The following is a 19052-nucleotide window of genomic DNA, read 5'->3' on the forward strand; positions in this document are numbered from 1 at the left end:
ATTTCATAATTAAAAACACAATTAGAGGTGGTAAAGCTGCAAATGAAATCAAATAGTCACTGTATTATCAAGATAGTGGCTGCCCACTCTTGTGGATGGGAACAGTTAGTATGCCCTTATATTTCAGGTCCTGAGACCCTGGAATAAATATGTCAACTTACATTAAAAAGTTCAATACTGATAGACCAGTGCCTATGTTTTATTTTTCTATTGGCCCTGTCAAAGATATATATATATATATATATATATATATATATATATATATATATAACATATAAACATAATTTATACACATATAACATAAAGATATATATATATATATATATATATATATATATATATATATATATTTAGGTTCTTATATATCATGTTTATTTATAAGAAACCCATGGGAAAGGAAGAGGCAGCAATCCTAATGTCAGCAAAACCTATGAGAAGCTAAAATTTAATTGATGTTCAATGTGCAGAATATTGATTTTTGTAATGTAGAGCTTTAACTGCTCACCTATACATTCCCAAAACATAACTGGTATTACTTAGTGACAATAAGAGAAAGTGAGACAAAGCAAACAAGTGACTACCCCAGACAAACTAGGGTTTGTCACTATCAGGAATATTACCAAACAATATTTGGCATAGAACAGATTTAACCATCATATCTCCTTGTCTCTCTTCTGTGCTACCATTACATATACCTAAAAGAACCCCAAACTCTGTTGCTGTTCTCAGCTGTTCATAATCTTCTTCAAAATATTCCCAACGGTTCACTTCAAAGCTCCCATTTCACACATGTAAAATCTTTATATTATTTATGAATAGAAAAAGCCATTGTTGGGTGTCAGTGACCAATAATTAACTTTTTCATTGCTCCTCTGTTAATGCCATTAGTTCCTTCCTATTAGGCCTAGCATCTGCCGTGTACTATAAAATCTCACCTTTGGTAGACTCCAGACAAAATCAGACATGAGGAAAAAATTATAAACTGTGTTGCAATGATATGCATCTAAGTTTAATAGAAAGATTTTTAAGTTATATTCAATAGAAAATCATTTTCTTAATATTTTAGTAGATATTCTCTGAAAAGTGTGAAGTGAAATTTGTTAAATGCATAATGAGATATTAAATATAAATAAATAATTACAGAAGCACTTAATATTTCTCAAGATAAACTGGGACTCTAAGTAACCTAGAAAGACCCTGGTTAAAAAAAAGTAGTTTGGAGGTAGATTGCCCCTGAGTTCAATTCCTGGAAAAAAATTTATTAACCAATTAATTAAAACTGTGTATCACTGAGGATGGGAGTTAGGTGCACTGCATCTTAGAAGATATTGGAAAATCATGAGTTATCCTGTTTCTTATGATGATGTTTATGTTTTTTCTATTGCTGGTCATGGAACTCATCATGGTGGGTGTAACCTCTCCTTGCAGCCATCCTGGAATAGTGGTTCAGGGCTGACCACTGGACTCTGCTAGGCTCTGAGTTATGGCCAACCAATCCTTCTGCTCTTCTGACTCTATAGATAATCATTCCTAAAATGTCACTGAATACATAGTAGGTTCTTAAGTTTCCTTGACAGATTCACCATTCAATTTACCAAGATTTTGGTATGTGATATGTTAGTCAACATTTCATTCAAACATTGAATATACAGAGGCACATAAACAATTGTTGCAAATATAAAGAAATTTAAATGATATTGCACACACATCTTTTTTGATGCTTTATTCTCTTTTTTTTAACATTACAAGCATTTTTTAAGGAATTACGGAACTGTTGTTATTGAAAAGCATTTAAGAATCAGTAGAAACTTGTCGGTTCTGGTGTCATATGCCTGTAATCCCAGTACTTGGGAGGCTGAGACAGGAGGATCGCAGTTTCAAAACTAGTCTTAGCAATTTAGAAAGGCACTCAGCAATTTAGCAAGATTAAAAAATTAAAAAAGAAAAATAGAACTGGAAGTGTAACTTGGAGATAGAATGCCCCTGGGTTTAATTCCCACTAGTTAAAAAGAAAAAAAAAATAGAGTCAGTTAATTCTCATCAATGAAAATCTTTAAAAGTTAGAAACAGTTGATTAATACCTGACTATTTATGTTATTGGGAAGGTTCACTTGTCTCCATGCTACCTTATAGTATTTTTTTTCAGTTAAAAGCACTATTCCAGATAATTGGTGTTTCATACTAGTAAGAAATATAAACTTAGCTTCATAAACCATAAGATAGGCTTTCATACTAGTTTGCAAGAAATTTTTTTCTAGAGGCAATGTAAACATACTAAAAGGTCAAAGTATCTTTTCTGCTTGTCTGAAGTTTGTACAATTTTAGGCCAAATGCACTCTCTTGAAGTTCCCCTTGAAAACGGAAGGAATAATAATAAAACAAAAAGCATTAGTAGTTTCTAAGCCTGTAACATTTAATACTAGTAACAATATTACCTATTTCCACAATATTTTCTATTTTATTTATTTTAGAAATGAGGACTTTGAGATGAAAAGAAAGGTAACTTAACTAATATAATTCTAATGCCCTATCTAGATTTATAAGCAGCCACTGTAATGTGAATCCTTTATTTTTAGTACACTAACATCAGGTGATCAGGGCTAGATCCATTCATTTTACCTGTGATTCATGGTATTGCTGTGAGTACCAGGCTCATTCTCAGAAACAATTGGTGGAGATTAAACCTCACTTTGTGGGAAAATAATCAGGTTTCCAGTGAAATAATGTTCAGAAAGTAGACACAAATATAGAGTGCTCTGAGAGCACGAAGTTCTTGTTCTCTGAGTTTGTGAGGTTGAATGGCATGTCTGCACTGTAACAAGTGGGCTGTTAATCTTCCCTTGGACTGAAAGAGCCAATACAGTTTTCCCCTTTGAGATGGGTTTCTGTCTCTTACAATAAAATTTCAAGAATTTTGCCATAGTTTTTTTCTGCTGTTCAAACTAAGAATTTTCTTTCTTTTTTTTTTTTTCTTTTTTTTTTCTTTCTTTTGAGGTACTAGGGGTGGAACCCAGGGGGCATTCTACCTCTGAGCTTCACCCCAGCCTTATTTTTATTCTTTATTTTGAAACAGGGTCCTACTGTGTTGCAAAGAGCCTCACTAAGTAGCTTAGGCTATTGTTTACTGTGATCCTGTGATCTCAGCCTCCTGGATGCTGAGATTACAAGCATGGGCCACCACGCCCGGCTCTCAAATCAAGAATTTTCATTCTTTGTCTTTCAAATAGAAAATGTTTCTTATTTTTGTTTAGTTTTGTTTTTACCTCAGATATTTTAATGATCTAGATATCTTAGTGGTTAATTCAACACCAGGAAGTTATTAAAATAGATTTTTACAGTTTCTGGGAAGTTTCACCTATTAATACTGATCTTTTTTATTTTTTTAGAACTAGGGATTGAACCCAGGGGCATTCTATCTCCACACTATTCCCCCCCGGCGGCCCTGTTTTTTATTGTTTATTTTGAAACAGGGTCTCACTAAATTGCAGAGGGCCTCATGAAGTGGCCGAGGCTGCTCACAAACCTGAAATCTTTCTATCTCAGCCTCCCAAGTACTGGGATTACGGGCATGGGCTACTATGCATAGCCTATTAAATGCTACTTTCAATGGAAAAAATTCAAGTATTCAGATTTTAGCTTAAATGATACAGAGAGATGATACAGAGAGATAGGAAGTGACTTTTTCAAAATAAAGATCTTCAAATTAAGAGCACAAAACTTGGGAGATGATTTCATTCAATAATATTTTATATAAACCTTATCACATTTAGATTATGGGTTGGTGATGAGGCTGTTAAGATTTAGATTAGGAAAGGAAGAAGCATTGATCTCTTTTTATGACATTTTTATCTTGGCACCCCACTCCCATGAGTCCCAGAGTCATACTGCTAATATAAAATTCTGTAATTCAAACTGGTTTTCCATCTTTTCATTTATTTTAAGAATTCCAAGAACCATTGTATAAAAAGGTCTTTCACTGTGGTAGAAAGCACAGTTATTGTAGAATAATCTTAATATATTTTCTTTTAGAACAATTTGCCTAAAGAGTCTTTGGCTTCATTTCCTCTGTTTTCCTGGTGACTAACTAGAGGTATCATTTCCATTCAATCTCAAATTCATCTCAGGAGTTATATCCTTTGGAGATACTTAAACTGGTTCCTTTACCCTTACCATGTCTGAGTTTGGTGCTCTGTCAATATGGCCCCTGCATCCAGCATAGAACTCCCTCAGAGTACTTTCTCTGATATCTGTACTCAGCTTGGGAACAAGATTCTTGAAGACTAACTGTGGATTTCATCTCTGCCTTTCCAGTACCTGACACATTGTTGGCTCCCAATAAATTCTTGCTGGATAAAAGTAAATAAGATAACAGTTTATAAGTCCTTTAATAACTTATAGCTTATGAGCCTCTCCCCAACCCTTTGAGTTCCTGTTCATTTAGAAATCTCCTTTCTTCCTGGTTGTGCCTAACTGTATTAAAAAGAATCTGTGAAAGGTTAGATAACAAACTCATCTATTTTAAAAGTAGAATATATAAAAATTATTGCTATCAAATTGCCTTGTGTTATTCTAACTCATGCAGATTAGAAAAATAATTCATATGCATGTTTTTAAAATACTACCATTAAGATAAAATCAGTTAGCATTCTGGCTTTATACTTTTGTTACTCTATATTGTATATAATTATATATATATATATATATATACATTTATACATATGTGTGTGCAGATTTTGTAATTATGACTTCTATATGAAATATTGTATGTAGTGTATGTTTATACTACATGTTTATATTTGTGACATTTTTATATGGCTCTCCCTTTTTTGTCTGCATTGTCATTAAATATCCCTGTCCTAGTGAAAAGAAAGTAAAATTTTCCTTAACTGCCCACCGGATGGCATTAGAGTTCTCTTCATAAATCCAAAGGTTAGTGCTTTTCTCTGACATTTATGTGCTAGGCTCTTAAAGTAGAAAGTTTCAGATCTGAAGATTTGAGTATTCATAACAACTTTATTATGGTTGGTCCTCATATCTCCATTTTAATGCTAATTCTCTGTGCAGTTACATGGGTGAATAATCAGTACAGCACTAAGAAGAAATATAAAACTTGGCCTGAGCAAGCTTGAATAAATGTGACTTTTAAAGCACATACTAAATGTAAGGAGAGGGAAATATAGTTTTCTGATGGCAAGGGTAGCAGTAGCTGTCTTGATGATTGGATGCTTAACAGAGCATATAAATTCAGCTACAGATAGTTGCCAAGAGCAATTGCATAATTCACATGGACCAAGTTTTCATCGAACTAAGTCAATAGCATATATTGCTTAAATCAAGCTATACTGATTTTCAAAAAGGCAATATCTAGTTTCTTCAATATTCAAAAGCAAATATACAGTTTTAAGTATGAACATACACTGTATTTTTTTTGAACAACCAAAAGGAAATCTAATTTCAGCTGCAAGTTATGCTCAAGATATAAGGAATAAGGGCAATGGGAGTTTTTCCAAATTTCAGGTGGAAATAAAAATATCTACATGTCTAGGAAATAGGGTTTTTTTTTTTTTAGCTATAGTTCAGATCAGGTTCCTGGCTAGGCTTATAGGTTTACAGCTTTTATTTTTCAGAAAGGCTGTACAATGCTAAATGAACTCCTATGGTGGCTATTTGTAAGGGTAGGTTTCTCCTAATACTTTGCTAACTGCATACATTATTTGAAGAAAATGTTTTAACCTACCTATATCCTAGTTCTTTCCTTATTATGCTTCATAGATAAATATATGATACCTGACACCTTTAGCTTCTCATTTTTATGACTATATTTTCATTTTTCTTAATATAACCAAAACTTACTGATTTAATTGAGAATTATTTCAGATAATAAGAAAATTTTCATGTAATTTATTTATTTGGAAATCAGAAAGATAGTGTTTCATTGATAGAAGGATACTGTTAGAGGTTAATTTTCATAAACAGCAAGCATTAAAAACTCTTGTCATAAACAGAACTATAATTTATAAGATGTTATTTAATATTACTTAGTTAATATTACAAATTAAATTATTAAATTATCTGTTTAATAAAACTTTCATTTGATATCACCCATTTGCACTTACAATACTAAGAATAAAATCAGGAGTCCAATGTAAGGAAAATGAAAATGATCTCTGAGAAGAGGATCTTAGCAAAGAATGAAATCTAGAGAACTTTGATTGCGAAAGTTGTAAATGGGGTGAAATCTGTTGGTGAGTACTCTAGAATATAAGCAGCATTTTCTGAATGGAACATTTCTTGAGGTTACCTCATTTGCACAAAGTAGATGTCATCATTTGTATACATGAAATATATCATTGAATTTCTAAACTATCCTGAATAACAGTAATATATCATGATTTGACAAAATAATATAATCATAATATGAATTCTGATTCCACAGTAGGCAAATAATAAAAATCTGCTAAACAAAATTGATTCTATTCAAATTTCCTTGCACATATAATAGGTGTAGAAAAATTTGCATAATTTTGAGTTCAAAGATGATTTGAGCCATCTATGCTTGCAAGAAACTAATCCAAAACACATTAAGTCATATAGTAGAGTGACATTGAAAATAGTAACACTGAATACTGCTAGTGTAGGGAAGAGTTAATGAACTTATCTAAAACACTGGAGAGTCACAGGATCTGACTCTCAAGTAAGAAGTTGACCATATATTGGGTGGAAGAAGTAATAGGAAGCATAAGGATGGCAAAAAGCAGAGATAAGACTAAGCATTCCACATATGGGGAGCTACAAATAACAGTGGCAGGTCATTTTTAAGGAAGGTGGTAGTAAGAAATGAAACTGAAAAGGTTTTGATCATGAAGGTACTATATGCTATGGAGTATGGAATTTTTTTCTTAGTGGAGAATCACTGGAAGACACTAGATATGAAAACTACATTTCTAGGATTTCCTTTTATAAAAATATGTCTGGAAACATTATGGCTTGAGAAAGAGGAAACTGTATACTCTAGTAATTATCTAGGGGAGTTTATGAGTCCAGACAGAGAGAGCAATAGCATGTAGAAGAGAGAAGATTTAAAAAATATTTTGTTATAGAAGTTGGTGAAGTGAAATTAATATGTCCTATTTTTATAAACAAGCACTAGGAAAGGTAAAAAAAAATGCAGAAATGTAGTTTGTGTTCAAACTGGGGTACGTAACAACTTGTGAAGTGTTTACCTTTTTAATCACTCTCTTGGGTACAAAACAGCAAATAAGCTGTGCAGGCAGATAAGAGCTCAAAGATATCAATGAGTGAACGTAACTTTCCCTTATTTGTAGAGGCCTACCTAAATTGTGATGTCAGTCCAAAAAGACACGAGAAGCCAACACTTAGGAAACTCTAGAACCCAACCTTGGTGATATTTATATGAGTGATTGGAAGAAGAGAACAAGAAAGTATTCAGGAGTATAAGTCCTCAGCATATAAGGAAATTTTTATCGAGCTAGAGATAAACACTTCAGTGTCTTATTTCTCACTAAGTTATTAAGCCTATGGCAGGTCTAACATGCCTCGCACATGCAGAAAAATACAGTACCATACAGCATGTATCTTGATAAGTTTAGCAGACACATGTTTCCACTTTTAGGCAGAAAAGAGATAAACATGAAGCTTTTCTTTTCAACCTCTCTCTAATCCTGAATTCTATACATTGGAGCACATCTAAGAATAACATGAATGCCACATATTAAACTTCCCTTCCTTATTATACAATATTTTGTAACAGCATTGCAGAACATCTCTACTGTGCCTCACATCAAACAAAACTGAATTGAAATATTCACGGTGTGCATAAATTACCATAATTTATTGTATACTGAAAAGAGATAGAAAAGTATCACAGGAAAGAATTTTTGTCACATCAGTGGTTGATTATAATACAGAATTTCAATTACTCCTATATCCATGCTAATAAGAATTGATAAGTGTCTTAGGAAGGCCAACTATCTATAGAGATAATACAAGGCTATTTCTCTACCTAGTTCAATAAGAAAATCAGCATGATCTGCCCTGTTAGCAAAGTCAGAGCACACGTGATAACTGAAAAAGGAGAAAAAGAAATGTGTGACTCTGAGAAAATAGAATCAGATATTAAAGAATCTTGGTTGCAAAAGGGACTAGAACTAACTGTACTTATAAGGACTGCCTTTGGAAAGATTACACTAAAAATCAAGTTTTACAATTATTCTTCATGTGTCATCTAAACGTGAACGGCAATTACAGAAGATAATAACAATACAATATGTGATAATTTTAATTAAATCCAATTGTCAAAATGACAATTTCCACTCTTTTGTCTGAAAAGATAGGAACAACATCAAGGACATACAGTGTTTTTCTTTTTAAAACAAAAGAGAGAAGGTGAAAGAGATAAATTCTCTCAATATGAAAACAACCAAATTACTACATAAAAAGATGTAAAAATAAAGAACTTGCAAAAATAAGTTTAGCAAAAAGTTATCCTTAGGATTCTTATGCTTGTATGTTAGTATTTTTATGTTTTTGGACGTTTTTCACAAAATGTGCATTAAAACAAAACACCTATTTTCTTACTGAAGTTAAAAAGAGCTTTGGTTTTGAAATTCTTCACACTGTCAATCTCTTCATGACTCTGCCTGTATTACAAATCCTTGAATGCTCAAGAGTTTAGTAGTTCTTATTTCATACACAGTTACCCCAACCTTTATTCTTAATTCCAATTGGGGGTATGTGTGCTATAGAAGACTTTAAGATAAACTACTGTTTTTATCCTCAAATTTAAAGAAAAATACTTTCAATGTGATCTATTATATGAAAAAGTATCTTAAATGATAGGGAAAAATTCCATAAAAGCAGAGAGGACACATTCCATCTGTAAGTTGAGAACTCCTTGAAGTTTGCTTGAATGGGGTAGAACAGATAAAGCTGTGATTCAGGTGATGTTTAGAGCAGAATGTCTCAGCAAAGAAATCACTTGAATAATAAAGAAGATTATGTACTGAGAGAGAATAATATTTAAGGGGTTAAATTTGATTAAAAGTTGCTATATGCAAGAAAAGCACACTCAAATCAGTGAGAAACTAAATTTAAGAGGGACTGCCTGAACTATATTATGAGATTTAACTAGCTCACCTTTTATTTATGGTAGGGATGTGTTGGGGTCTGCTCAACTGCCTGACAAAACTTCCAATGAATCAGCTACTTGTAGTGCCTAGCAGATATGGAGGGCATAACTACTCTCCTTGCCCCCGCTAGCCCAATTTGGTAATGTTGAGCCTTATTGGCTCATATAATGCTTCCGTACTCGTGAACCCCTCATGCATTGGATAATGATTGGCTGCAAGTTATGTACTTTGCACATGCAAGAGTGACCTTTAGCATGATAGGTTAAAATAGTGTCCTGTTGGAAATCCCCCTTATGTTTTTTTGCTTTAAATTGGGTTGCCTGAGAGAAATAAATGAGATCCTGCTTGACACATCTCCTGCTCCGTGTGTTGCTGTTGTTTGGGGGTCGTCAGTACTCACCTTCCTTCTCAACCCCACCGCTGTCGGGCTGGACCCGTCAGGGACATAGGAGAAAAGAAAGTAGAAACATGATTATATTTCTGTATGGGCGGTTTTCCTAATGACCCTACAAATGGGGACAATAGTCAATAGAAGGAGAAGGAGTCACTTGGATTTTTTCATCTTTTTTGTTTTTAGTCAAGCACATTTCTCCATATATCTTATCTTTAGCTAAAATGTCCTAAATTGGCAAATAAAATATTTTTGCCAATATTTTTGTCATCTATCTATAAAGTCCATTTTATTTTATGATTTTCTTCTCAGTCTTAGGCAAAGGGTGGGGATGGGGGAGAGTTTTATGAAATATTCTTTATTCTTGGTGGAAGAAAAGAACCTAAAATAAGTCATATAATCATGAAGGTGGATTTTTTCCCTAGGATGAAGGAGATAAAATCTGACTATTAAGAGGATTCTCTCTCTTTATTTTTCCTCAGTTTTCTCTTGAGTATGAAATGTTTGTTTTGATTCTTTCGAGCATTTCCTAACTAACAGATGTCACTTAGTTACTTTTGCAATTTGTCCTCATTAAAGATCATGCTCACTATCCAAAGAACAACAATCATAAATTGAATACAATATAAACCATTGTTTTAAAAGATTTGCACAGCTCTATGAAATGCATTAAGCATTTATTTAACTTAGTCACTTAAAGTTTGACTTTCACTCAAAATAATTAATGTTCATAATTACTGATTCAATGGAGAACACAAGATTGAAAGTGCAGGCTCACAGTTGCCAGCGTACTTTTCAATGGGACACGGATCTATTTAACATGGAATTGCCAAACACTTTTACTGCTGTGCTGCTGCCTTAAAAATAGAATGAATTGTTTGGTAGCCATGAACCAATATTTTAAGAGACCTTATTCAGGAATACTTCCAAGTGTCTCTAGTGAGATTTTGATGTATCCTTGATCACCTGAAACTTCTTGTTACTAAGGCCAGGACGTGATGAAGCAATGGATTGTATTCAGGCTCAGACAAAACTAAATTGCATAAACTTATTTCAATCCTAATCAAGTCCCTAATTTTTTTTCTCAGAAAAAAAGTATTTAATACATATATGTAATCTTCAAAGTAATTTTCAGCAAAAAGAGGCAATGAAGTTGCAATAGAACAGGAGAGTGTTGAATAGGCTGTGAAGAAGATTCCACAGTTAACCAGGTTAACAAAGCTCAGGACGCTCTTCTGAGCATTATTAGTCTGAGGTACTAACTGGCCACAGGTAGTCCTGTGTAGTATACACGGCAGTGCCTCAGTTTAGAAATAGTGGGACATGTCATGTGCTCAATGTTTTTTTCCCTGAGGAGATAACCTTGATTAATTTAAATTTTTGTAGTCCCCAAAACTATTACTAATATTTGAAATGAAAGAACACAATTAGAAAGTAAAGTCACACATTCTAAAAGCACAAATAATTTTTACTTCATATTATATATAGCCAACTTTCAGCTTTACAAATATTATGTAAAATCCATATTTTGGCCGGGCGTGGTGGCTCACGTTTGTAATCCCCGCGCTTGGGAGGCGGAGACAGGAGGATCGCACAGGTTTGAAGCCAGCCGCGCTGGCTTAATAGACCCTGTTTCCAAATAAAAAATATAGAAAAGGGTCTGGGAGTGCAGCCCGGAGGTAGAAGGGTTCTATCCCCAGTACCATAAAAAAATCCATATTTTGTATATGATGCATGAATCAATGCAGGGCCTTGTGTATGTTAGACAAGTGTTTACCACAGAACGCTATACCCATCCTTCAGCATCCAATCACTTACAAATTAGTTCAATTCCAGTGTTCAATATCATATCTTTTCCTTTCATACCTATCTTTGGATAATTGTCTTTAACATATATCACAAGAAAAAGTGATTTTATTCATACCACTTATAAAGTCATGTGGCAAAGTTATACTTTTTTTCTTTGTATGTGTGTGTGCATGTGTGCCTGTATACATGTGTGCATATGTGTGTGTGTTCTCCTGGGAACTGAACTCAGATGCTCTCTACCACTGAGCTACAACTCCAGACTTTTTTACTTCTTAGAAACAGGATCTCACTAAGTTACTGTGTGCCCTCCTCTAACCTGAAATCCTCCGGTCTCAGTCTCCCAAGTAGGGGATTCAGACCTTTGCAACTGAGCTCTGCTCTAATAGTATTTTAAAAGAAAGAGAATACCTACTCACCTTTACCATTTGAAAAATCACATATACTTTAATTTTTTATTATAATCAAGTTGTAATTTATATATTAAATCCCTTCATAATTTATAAAGTGTTTATGTTTTCATTAGAGATTAAAACAGAGCTATAGTAAATCCTGTCACTTTCAAAAACATAGATGAAACTGGATGACATTATGTTAAATGAAACCAGCTAGAAGAAATGTAAGTATCAGATAAACTCACATGTGGAATGAAAAAAAATTAATCTCCTAGACGTAAACAGTAGAATGGTGATTTTCAGAAATTAAGTTGATTGGTAAGGGGGTGAATTTGAAAGATGCTGGCCGAGAATACCAACTTCTAGTTAGGGGGGATATGTTTGAGACATTTACTGTACAACAGGATAAAAGAAGATAAGAGTGAATGTGTAGTATCTCACCAAACAAATGACATCAATATAAGGTTAATATATACACTAATCATTCCACAATGTTTAAATACTTTAAAATAATATGTTGTCCCTGATAAGTATAATTTTACTGACAATTTATATAAAAAACTAAATATAAAAAGTATTGCAGTGCCCTATTGTCAGATTTTGTGATATTCAGAAAAGCTATTTTCCACTTTAAAGTTTTACTAAAAATGTCTTTTAGTATATCTAGGAAACTTAATACATCATGTTGTAGCAATATAGAAATGTTGAAATATTCCTTGTACATCTTGGTTGGAATATATAAACCTATTTGCAACAGAAATATATGCTAGTAGATGTTAAATGTATATGTCTATGGGCATTGAATATACTTAGTAATTTCTTCCTTTACTCAGTAGCTTTGTTCATGATGATTTGTTGATTTAATTTGTTGACTTAAATTATATTCTGGCCAGGCGTGGTGACGCAGGCTTGTAATCCCTGCACTTAGGAGGCACAGACAGGAGGATCAAGAAGGTTCGAAGCAAGCCATGCTGGCTTAAAAGACCCTGTTTCTAAATTTTAAAAAAAGTATAAAAATAGGTTTGGGAGTATAGATCGGAGGTAGAAGGGTTTCCAGGAACCCCAGTACCACCATATATATATATATGTATATACACATATATACACATATACAATATATATATACATATACATATATACACACATATGTATATATATGTATACTGAAAATTTGGTATTAAAAGAATGTCATCTCTAGAGAGGTCAAATGATAGGCCAGAGTAAATATCAACAGAACGTAGTATAAAATTGGACTTTATTAATGCAAATGGTTTAGACCCTGGAGTACCAGGACACACCAGATCCAGGATTAAAACAAAAATTATTAGCTAACTATTTTTAGTCATATTAAAACTAAAAGGGATACCTTCAGAACACAAAATAGGAATAACCTAGAATAGACTTCTTAATGTGCCTACCTGTAAGCTTAGAGGAAAGCATCTATTAGAAATACCAGATAATTTTTTCAAGTAACCTTATTATTTAAGCTTGTCTATAAGGGAACATCTCTTCTCAGGTATAATTTTATTCCTTAATTAGGAGTGCAATGGTCTGTGTTTCTAGAAGATTTTTTTGCCATATGGAAAGAAAGTTGAGGAAGGTCATTAAAAAATATCTTTATAAAAGAAACTTCCAATGCTTAAAGCAGTAGCAGCATCCTTGATGTAATGGGCACTAATTCATGCTTACCCAGTCACTCATTCATTCTTATGTATATACTCAGGGTTGAAGCCAGGGACATTCTACCTCTGAGCTACACCCCTGTTTTCTTCTTTTTTTTTTTTTCTTTCTTTCTTTTATTTTGAAAGAGGATCTTACTAAGTTTCTGAGGTTGGCTTCCAACCTATGATCCTCCTATCTTAGCTTCCATAGTACTAGAATTACAGGCCTGGGCTGCCACGCATTTTTATATAATATATTGAGCATTTTTCTTAACCTGAGGATATTGCAATAATTAAGGTAAGTCAGGTCCTTTCTTGTTTTCTCATAGAAGCTATGTTTTAGTAAAAATAAGATAATCTTAAAATTATAGATATTCAAGTGAATAAAGTTAAACCCCAAGTGCTAGGTGTTTTTAGGTTTTTATCACTTTCAATCTCATTATGATGAATAATTACAATGCAAAAATAAAAATATATTATAAAAGCAAATTTAGCTCCAAGGAATATAGTTATTTGGTATAAATAATACAAAAAAGTATATGTGCATTTCTAATTTAAATAAATGTTTCTAAATGCTAGAGCATCATAGGAGGAAATCTATTCGAAGAAGAAGCCATAGATGAGCAAATAAGGTGACCTAACTGAGGGGGATTGAGAGGGGGAAAAGGGAAATTCCCTAATGTGCATGATGTACATTCATAAACATATCAAAGCCAATCGCTAAGCCAAATGTGAGGAGGAAGGAGGGAGAGAATAAGGTGGGAATTGGAGAAGGGCTAAATGAGTGATGTGGACATGTCTGGCTCCACCATCTTGTACCCCATTCAAATGTATGACCACAAAGCACCAATAAAAAATTTAAAAACATTAACATTTTCATCAGTGGTGAGACTTTAAATAAAACATATGAGTTATATTTGTCACATACATCTTTAGTCAAGTTGAATCACCATATATACCTGAGTAACTAATAAGCTTCTATCCTTAAAAATAGTTATATAAGCCAGGCGTGGTGGCGCACGCTTGTAATCCCCACACTTGGGAGGCAGAGACAGGAGGATCGGCAGGTTTGAAGCCGGCCGCGCTGGCTTAGGAGACCCTGTTTCTAAATTTAAAAAAATAAAATAGGTCTGGGAGTGTAGCCCAGAGGTAGAAGGGTTTCCAGGAACTCCAGTACCACAAAAAAGTCATATAATTCATATTATAAAGAGAAAAATCAGATAGCCTAAGGGGGAATGAAAACAGTTGTATTTATAGGAGGTTTTTTGGGCTATTTTATACTGCTTTGTGTAGAATGGGTATGGAACACATTTAGAAAAGTCCATATTTGTACTGAGACTTAAATGAAGTGAGGGGAAACATACAGAAAGTGGAGGAAGAAAACAAAATACAAAGGTCCTGAGAGAAAGAATGCTTGCCAACATTTTAGGAGGTAACACAAGAGACTGTTCTACTCAGTGTGAGGGAGCAGGTGAGTGATAGGACATGATCAGGCCGGTGGTGTGCAAACCCCAGACAGCCCCCAAACTAGGGAGGAATCTTTCAGTGCAAAACCCTTGTAGGTGTTAGGAAAAGGACTAGCATGTCTTTATTTATTTATTTATTTATTTATTTATTTATTTATTTATTTTTGCGAGTCTGGGGGTGGAACCCAGTGGCATTCGACCTTCGAGCTACACCCCCTGCCCTATATTTTATTCTTTATTTTGAAACCGGGTCTCACTGAGTTGCAGAGAGCCTCACTTGATAGCTGAGGCTGTCTGCGAACCGTGATCCTCTGGTCTCAGCCTCCCGAATGCTGGGATTACAAGCGTGCACCACCACGCCCGGTTTAGCATGTCCTGATTTAGGTTTAAATTGGATCATTTTGGCTGAGAAAGCAAAATTAGCCAGGTTAAGAGGAATGCAGGGAGACCCACTGAGAAGCTACCAGTGCTGTGAATAAACATTACCAAATTCAAGCGAATTAGCTGTAATTTAGGGAAAAAGAATATTCACCAGCTTATTTTGTTTTCTGATGTCACACTAATAACTTTTTTTTTTTTTTTTGGCGGGTCTGGGGATGGAACCCAGCAGCATTCGACCTCCGAGCTACACCTGCTGCTGCCCTATTTTTTTTTTTTTTTATTCTTTATTTTGAACCAGGGTCTCACTGAGTTGCAGAGGGCCTCACTAAGTAGTAGCTGAGGCTGTCCGCGAACCGCGATCCTCTGGTCTCAGCCTCCCAAATGCTGGGATTATAAGTGTGCGCCACCACGCTCGGCTACATTAATAACTTTTAAAAATAAGAATGATTCAAATCTAATAGCACTATTAAGAGTTGTAGGCACTTCAGTTACCACTTTACAGATGAAGAAATGGAGTCTGTGAAAGATTCCTAACACTCATAATTAAATTAGGATTGTTACAAAGAGAAAGGGAGTTATTACTGAAAAAAAATAAGCTTAGGAATCCTACAGACATGGGCCTCAGTGTCAGGCCTGACACATACCAGCTGTGTCAAGTCACATAAAGTCTCTCAAGTTTTAGTATTCTTTTCCATAAAATGTACTGAAGTAAAATGCTGACCTCAGTTTGTAAATGTTAAGGTTAAAATAGATAATTCATAAACATTACTTACCTGAGTTCCTGGATTGTATTAAGTGTTCAAATTGAGCCAGTCTCCTTATTTCAATCCTCAACATGATATTCAACATACGATTTTAAAATTTCCACAGTTTGCCTCTGTTTCAAGGTGAAGCTTTACCATCCAATTAAATATCTTACTCAATATCCATAGTCTGTCCTTATAGATAGACCAGAGTCTATCCTTATCTTAACATAGGGACCTCTCTCTCTAAGTCAACTACTTTTCTTTTCTGAACTTTGGGACCTCTCTTTGTAAAGCATCTCTCTCTCTCTCTCTCTCTCTCTCTCTCTCTCTCTCTCTCTCTCTCTCTCTCTCTCTCACACACACACACACACACACACACACACATACATCCTCTCTCACTGTCTCTCTTCTTCCAGATTAAAAAAAGTTTCTGCTTTGAAAAGTAAGGTCTTACCAGGATAAATTACACAAATGTTAAAAAATCATGTTTTATAATACCTTTGGAAAGATCAACTCTACATTTTAGTCAAATAAATTTAATATGTATTCCCACATCCCCAATACCATTCTATAGACAGGACAGCCACAACAAAGAAGTATATATTTAGGACTTGCACATTTTCTTATCTTTGGATTTAGCAAGACATGCACTATAATCCAATTAGAAAGTATAATGGGCTTAATTACTTAGCTCAGATCAAAGACCATAAGGCAGCAAAGGACCTAATTAAAATTAATAATATAATGGGCAGCTTTATCTAATGCCTAATCTAGGGCATTTCATCTTAATTTAAACTCAGCTCTCAAATTTAAGACAAGGTCTCTTCATTGTTACTGACTGTTATGAAATCTGGTTACCCTGTGGCAAACCTTCCTGTATATTTGTTGTCCAATTTTAAAGAATAGATTTAACATTGTTCAACAAAGAGAGGTCAAAAAGTTCCCTGTGCTACATGTTTATATTGGATTTCTTTAGCCTCCTATCTCTTATTTTAGCCTGATTAATATTCTTCAGATGTTATTGAGTAGTGCAAATGATCTATAAAATGTACATAGCCACAGGCCAAGTTTATATTGAGTGGGAGCAGTGCCCAAGTTAATCAAGGACTTTCATGGATGGTTCTAAACCTCATTTGGAGTATGTTTACAGAGTACTATTTATTTTAATGTTTGTCCTAAATTTATCTTCCAATACAGTCTAAGAACTGTTTTAAAATACTTCTGTTGGCAACATGTAAAGGAAAACATCTAGTTAACTTTTGAATTCAACTAACAAGTTAATCTCTGTCAAATGTGCACATCTGTGTATGTGTATGCACATGTGTACAATATTGCAGATTCAAATCAAAGCAGATCAGCCTTTTACCTTGGTTAGTAAATGAAATAAGCCAGAGTCAATCTTTTAGCTCTAACTATACATGGCATATTTCCATTCTTTGTTAGAATTGCCTTAAATATCTTTCCAGGAAGGTAAACGAAAACATTTTACCATTCAAGGTATGTACTGCTCTTAATCCTTATCCTTATTTTAACCTTTTTTTTAATGGTACTGGGGATGGAACCCTTCTACCTCCAGGCTACACTCCCAGACCTATTTTTTATATTTTTATTTGGAAACAGGATCTCTTAAGCCAGCACGGCTGGCTCAAACCTGCGTGATCCTCCTGCCTCCGCTTCCCAAGAGCAGGGATTACAAGCATATGCCACCACACCCAGCTTATCATAACATTTTAATAAAATAAAAATAAAAAGATTTGGATACCTAAGCACCACCACTTGGATCTAGATCTAAATTAAAAAATAACCTGATAGGATTATAGGACTGCTTTAAAAGGGTAAGGGCAGCTTTAAAAGAATAATTACTTATAAGTCTCTAGGTAAAAGCTAAATAATGATAAACTCCAGTCTAAAGTGCTGTAGTGGCTGGCGTAGAGTCAAAGTGAGAAGTCATTTAAAACGTAAGGTGGTGTTTAGAGAAAGTTAATAGGTTTGGGGCAGCTATAGGTCTCCTCCAACTTGCACTGTATGTCCTGGTTCCCTTTTAGAAGCTCTGAAATTATGCTCTTAGGCTTTGTTTACACGCATCTTAAAACCAACATTATTACATCTTAGCCTTTCACTGTACAGAAGCTTGCAAAAAGAAATCATATTTCTATGACATGCCAGAAAAGAGTAAAATAACTTGTAGGACTGGTCTTTGGTGAATTGTTTTGCATAAAAATATTTTCAATAAATGTTTGAATTAAGCTACATTAAGAAAGCTAAATTTTCTTGAGATGGTTGGCTAATGCTTCATAGTGATTAAAATGTGTGCTTCTACCCAGCAGGGTAATTCTTTTTTAGAGAAAATTGATGGAGTCTGTATCCCTCTTGTAGGCGTGCTTAAACCTAATTATTCCCTGGTTGTTCCACCTGGTTTATGCAACTCCCTCAGAATGGAGGGAATCAAACACTTCCACTCTTAAAGGGTCAAACCACAAAAAATGTTCTTGTTCTTGCGAATGTTTCTCTTGATGCTAAAGTAATTGGTTTCAATATATGTTAGCATAAGTGTCTTTGTGTCAATATAACAGGAATTTTTTGTATGTTCCTGTTGAGTTAGATGCTTTCTTGCTCATTTCATATTAAATCAGACAAAAATTTTTAATCTAAATGAGTTAAGGATGAATGTTTCAATTGTAAAAGTTCATTGATTTTGAGATAGATGGGGAGAGAGAGAGGATTGAACAGAATTAATCAGGCTGAACAGGATGGTCTGATTAAACTCCTCACATACATAAAAAAAGACATATAAGACTGATGACTAGTAAGGAGAATCCTGTACTATAGAGTTAGATGATTTTAGAATTCAAATACCAAATGAGGAAAATGTCATTGTTGTCTCCAAACATTTACTGTAGAGATGTATTAGTCTGTGGTGCAGAGTACATAAAACATGAATGTATTATCAGGGAGATGAACATTTATTGTTATTTTTAAGGGGTGTACTGTGACATCTCCATCTTGAAAAATCATTTTTTGCACATACTTAACTATGAACAATGAAGAAAAATAACT

This window comes from Muscardinus avellanarius (genome assembly GCF_963383645.1).
Source record: "Muscardinus avellanarius genome assembly, chromosome: 13".
In the NCBI taxonomy this organism is placed as follows: Eukaryota; Metazoa; Chordata; class Mammalia; order Rodentia; family Gliridae; genus Muscardinus; species Muscardinus avellanarius.